The sequence below is a fragment of the Cynocephalus volans genome, chromosome 3, assembly GCF_027409185.1.
Source record: "Cynocephalus volans isolate mCynVol1 chromosome 3, mCynVol1.pri, whole genome shotgun sequence".
NCBI lineage: Eukaryota > Metazoa > Chordata > Mammalia > Dermoptera > Cynocephalidae > Cynocephalus > Cynocephalus volans.
In genome coordinates, this window is record NC_084462.1 from 11,240,138 (window position 1) to 11,246,261 (window position 6,124).

Genomic DNA, 6,124 nt, shown 5'->3' on the forward strand with positions numbered 1-6,124 from the left:
TTTCTTTGTGGTTAAATACAGAATTAACTTTTGTATACGTTCCATGAACACTGAAAAAATACGTATTGTATTTTATTATTATTTTTGATGGTTGGCTGGTATGGGGAACTGAACCCTTGATATGACAAGCTGAGCTAATCAGCCATTCCTGTATTGTATATTTTTAGATACAAGTTTCTAAATGAGTCTATTAAGCCAGTGGATTATAATGATAAAACTCTCAATGTTCTTATCTAATTTGGTGTGCCAGGTCAGAATTTCCTAAAATTTACATTTTGGTTTTTTGTTTGTTTTTTTAACCAAGATCTCTTTGAACTTCCAGAGATTTTTGCTTTTATGTGTAATTTATGTAGTTTGACTTATAAAGACATATTACTCTCTATTTATGAGTCATACTTTTTATCATTACATAATACCCCATTTTGCTAGAGCAGGGATCCACAAACCAAATCCAGCCTGCCGCCTATTTTATAAATAAAGTCTTATTGGAATACAGCCACACTCATTTGTTTATCATCTGTAACTGCTTTTGCACCAGTACAGCAGAGCTGAATAGTTGCAACAGAGACTGTATGGCCACAAAATGTATTTACTGTCACACTTTTTAGATAAAAAGTTTGCCAGTCCCTGGCCCAGGGCAATTCTTTTGGTATTTCGTTTCCACAGTGTTTAATACTTGTTAACAGTAATTTATCTTGGTTTACCTGGTATATTTTTGCCCATCATTTGTTTTCAACCCATCACTTTATTTTAAAGCATAGCTGATTTTCCAAAACTCAAACTATGAATCTTTTTTTCTAAGGGAAATGCACATTTTCATATAGTGTAATAATTCAACTTCATTCTTTTCATTTTATATTGTGTGGTACTTATGTCACCTTGGTCTTTTTCTTTCCTTATGTTGGCTGATTGTTCCCCTTTTCTTTTGCAATATTGGAACTTGCACTGTGCGTAGGATAATGATTATCTCCATTCTTTTTTCTCTTTAAAGATGACTGGTAAGGGGATCTTAACCCTTGACTTGGTGTTGTCAGCACCACACTCTCCCAAGTGAGCGAACCGGCCATCCCTATATAGGGATCCGAACTCGTGGCCTTGGTGTTTTCAGCACCACACTCTCCCAAGTGAGCCACGTGCCAGCCCTTATCTCCCCATTCTTAACAATCATTATTTGGGCAGAATGAGATTACTATTACACTTTCTCATCCATGGTGAATTTTGTTTGCCACCTTCCAAGAAGAGACTGCTCTTGCTTGCTCATTTTCCCCCTTTACAGGGGAATATTAAATTCTTTAATTTTTCCTCTATTTCACTAGCGAAGAGCTTTCCTCTTATTTCATTTATTTGATTTCACTTATTTGATACTTACGTTACTTACAGAGTCACCCAGATTTCCATTTAAATTTGAATACAGATGCTCCTCACCTTAGGATGGGGTGACACTGTCCTGGTAAACGCATCAGAAGTTGAAAATATTGTCAGTTGAAAGTGCATTTAATACACCTAACCTACCAAATAACTCAGTTTAGCCTTGCTTACCTTAAATGTGATCAGAACACTTACATTAGCCTACAGTTGGGCAAAATCATCTAACATAAAATCTATTTTATAACAAAGTGTTGGCTATCATGTAATTTATTGAATAATGTACTGAAAATTTTAAAAAATGGTTTTGTGGGTATTGAAGTGCAGTTTCTACTATATTCATATTGCTCTCACACCATCATTAAGTTGAAAGATCAAGGCAAACCATCATAAATCAGGAACCATCTGTATAATCAGAGAGTGATATTCATTGCTGGCCACTTTTTCATTATTTTCCCATCTTGAGGTGACAGTTTTATTTCAAATGCCATTTAATTGGGTATTTATATTCATCTCAGTAAATGGTATATTCTGAATCCTTGTATGTCCAGAAAAGTTTCGTGCACCTTCCCAAGTTATATTTTAGGTTAGTAGAACATTCTTGGGTTGTAATTTTTTATATAAAAAAGGCATGCGGCAAAATGTTTTCCTATCCTTTGCCCCCTACTGTTGATTATACCAACAGAACACTCTCTCTCTGAGCTTTGACTCTTGGAAGTGTGATATTCCTCCTCTATGCCTAACTCATCTTTTCTTTTAATATCAGTAATCATAATTCCTCAATGTAACCCTGCAGTCAGGTCTTTTTTTTCTTTTTTTTTTTTTTGACTGGCAAGAGGATCGCAACCCTTGACTCAGTGTCGTCTGCACCACGCTCAGCCAGTGAGCGCACCAGCCATCCCTATATAGGATCCGAACACGCGGCCTCAGCGCCATCAGCACCGCACTCTTCCCAGTGAGCCACGGGGCGGCCCAGGTCTTATTTTCTTTAGAGGAGAAAAATTAAAACAGAAATGTAGAAAAGTTAAGTTTCTTGCTTAAAAACACAGTATGTGAGTGCTTGAGTTGGTATTTGCATTAAGGCTTGTATGACTAAAAATCTTCCATCAAACAGTGCCTGCAGGGAGATGGGTCTCCATTTCTTCTCTAGTCCCTTATAGATGGAATCAAGATGGTAAATTCCTTAGAGAAAGCAATTATCAGAGATAGAAGACATCTGCTTCATGACATCACAGAAGTCATGAGGCCTGATGAAAACCAAACTAAATCAGGAGACAAAAATAGTTCTGGGACTGGTTCAGGGATAAACTGCTGCCTTAGACAAGCTTTGGAACCTTCTTAGGGAAAATATTCTCATTCAGCCCACGGGGGCGTGCCTGGGGTCCTCCCGCAGACCCAGAAGGAGAAGGAGCCGACAGGATTACCCCGGGTGTTGGGACCGAGGGATCTCGGGGAAAAGTGAGCCTGCTGCCCGCCAACCCAGCCCCGTGAAAGAGACACTCAGACATGGCAGGGGTTCTGTCAGGGCAGTTGCACTTTATTGCCGTTACACTGCAACTTATATAAGCAAGCAAGTAGGGGCTTTCCATGAACTAACCAATCAAAGGATCACACAGGCATGCATTTTGCACTAACATGTTGAGCATAGCGAGCACACAGGGTTCACGAGTGCGGAAATACTGGAGGACCCATAAAAACCTTTTGGAGCTACCTTGGGTTACGCCTCCCCTACTTCCCGCAGGCGTCATCTTCATCCTCCACCCATAGGTACCATGTGGCTCACAGATAATGTTTGCTCCTAAAAATGGGCCCAACACAGACAGTGAGCATAGCAGGCTATGCATATCCAGTACTTCAGGATGGAGAAAGCCAATTCTACAGTCCAAAGCTGGAATTTTTCTGCCCCCATCCTCCAATCAGAAGAACATAATGAATGACTGTAGATAGAACAGAGCCAAGACAGGCCACACCACAATACGTTGGAACCATTTTCATATTTTAACATTTCAGGCTGACTTTGAGTTTTCCTCAATAATTCTGAGTTTCTTTAACGTAAAAATCATGTTTTAACTTTTCCACCAGCTAAATTTGTTATCTTTGTTGCAAAACTAAAGGGTAAAAAGAAAGGTGCAGCTACCCTATTTAAAAATAGCGTAAGTAAACCCTAAAGAAGCTGTCACAATCCCACAGACAACCAAACAGAAACCCAAACTCATATAATCACATTTATGCATATGCAGCTATGTTATCTTATCTTAAACCCACAGTTTCTGAACTCTGGTCACACACAGAAGATAGGTTGACACCAACTTTCACACATAACCACAGTCACACGTTTTCAGACATGTGGTCACCCACGCAGCCACATACCAAACCACAAATCCCAAAGCACCACAGTGTCACAGAATCCATTCACCGTGCACACGCAGACGTAGGTACACCCAATCACTCAATCATTCTCCGGTATCCACTTACCTGCTCCGTCCCACACGGCTTCAAGACAAATCATTCTTGTCACACAGATCCACAAAGTCACCCCGTCACACACAGGCTGCCCCATACCTAACACTCAGGACAGTAGGTAGGAAAGGTATAACAAGTCATGTACCAGAGGCACAGAAACTCAAGGAGGAAGGCCTGGTCCTTGGCGGCCAGAAGAGGTCAAGCCTCATGAGCTGGCCGACCAGGCTCCAGACGTGACTAGAGCAAGGATCCGGAGTACACTTCCCAGAAGCCCTTGCGGCCGAGACCCAATCATATCCCAGAGTTCTTCCGCGATTCGCCCTGAGGGGCTGGGAAGCGGCCGGCTCTGGACTAAACTTCCCAGAAGCCACTGCGGCTCCGAGCAGTCATCCATGGCGCTGGACGCCTCCCGCTTCATCACGCTGGGACCGGGAACCGACCTTCCGCGCCGGGTGAAGAACCCTGGGCGTCCAGGCATTTCTGAGTCGGGGCCCTAGGCGCCGGGGCTTAAGAAGGTTTGGGGTAAAGGACACTTCCGATTTTGACTACACTTCCCAGAGGCCACCGCGACGCCCTAAGAATTCCCGCCGAATTTTCTGCGTCAGACAGTTTGTTCCTCGGTAAGGGAGTCTCGGGGGTCAGTGACGTGGGCTCGGCCCGGGTCGTGTTGGCTACCAGTCCAGGAGGAGTCCGGAGGGGAGGATCCTAGAGCGGCCCGAGCTGCGGGTGAGCAGCAGTGTTTGTGGGAGGGAGACGGGGTGGAGGGAGGAGGGGGCGTCCCTGAGGCCAGGTGCCTCCTGAATGCCTTTCCCTGTTCCCTGGAGATTGGTGAGTGGACTACATTTTCCAGAGGCCATAGCAGCCGGCCGCCAATTACCGAGGAGCTCGCGGTCCTTTTTTCCCCTCAGAGCCGTTTTCTTCTTTTCAGGGTGAGCTGAGGGTCGGTGGAGTCCACTCAACACTGGGCGCACCGGCGGTCTCACCTGTGGCCAGTAGGGGAGGGTTCTGGGTGCGCGGAATGTGTATGGGGGGTTCAGGAGTGGCTTGGGAGTAATGTTCATGCGAGCACGAGCCTCTTTACTGCGTTTCCTGGTGTTACCAAGCAAGGGCATGCTACCAGTGTGCACAGAAGCCAATAGCATCGTACCTGCTTTTGTGAGAAGAAAGGCTGTATTTGCGAAGGCGACTTGCACGGAGACTGGAGGTGCAGCTCTCAAGTCTACCTCCTAGTACCAGGGACTGAACAGGCTTTAAAGAGGTAGTAGGTAATCCAAGTCAGGCCAGATATGATAATGAGCCAACAGTGATTGGCTGGAGTAGGTAGTGGCTGATTGGTCGATTCTAAACTCAGTCCTCTGATTGGTTGCATCTGGATCGTACCTTGGAGGATTTTCAGGTATCTGAGGTACTGTGGAGGGCACAGCCCGCTCTCTCCATAATCTCAGTTTATACCCTGCAGGATGATTTTGAAATAACTTGAGATAGGGATATAAAACCTGTTTCACCTAATTTTTGATGGTTAGACTACCATTCCTCCCTCTGGACTACATTTTTCAGAGGTCACCACGGAACAGTGTACAACCCCAAATCAAGCACAGCATCTCTTAAAAATTTTTAACGTGGGATCGAAGGACTTAACAACCCGCTCGATGTTTTGATCAGAGTTCTGCTTTTTTTTAAAAAAATAAATCTGCATTTTTCTGAGGAAAGAGGATGTACTCATACAAATTGTCCAAGGTATTTTTGAGCCGCCTACCTGCGTGTGTGTGTGTGTGTGTGTGTGTGTGTGTGTGTGTGTGTGTGTGTGTGTGTGTGACACCCCCACCCCCAAAGAAAACCAGGGCTTGGCAGAAGTTAAAGTGGTAAAGTCAAATTTTATTGAGGAACTACTGCAATAGAGGAAGAAAGATCTCAGTATAAGACTGGGCTTCATTCCGAATACAAGGACAAGTGGGGATTTATAGCCAAGGAGCAGGGTGGGGGTCAGTGGATAAAAAATTACTAAGAGGAAACATCAAGGATAAGGGGTTTGGTTTCGCTAAACCGACCTGATAGGACTTTTTCTGAAGACAGGCCAGGGTGATAAGATATCAAGGGTGGGTGATGAATTTGATGATATCTCAAGGATAGGGGATTTTCCCTAAACCGACTCAGCAGGATTCTTGCAAAAACTGGACTAAATAAGCCAGGAATAGAGCCTGAGATCAGGGCTCTGTGGCCTTATAAGAGCCTGACTAGAGTTAGATCAAGGAGAAAGTGTCAATATGTATATGTGTATGTTTATACAGATATATTT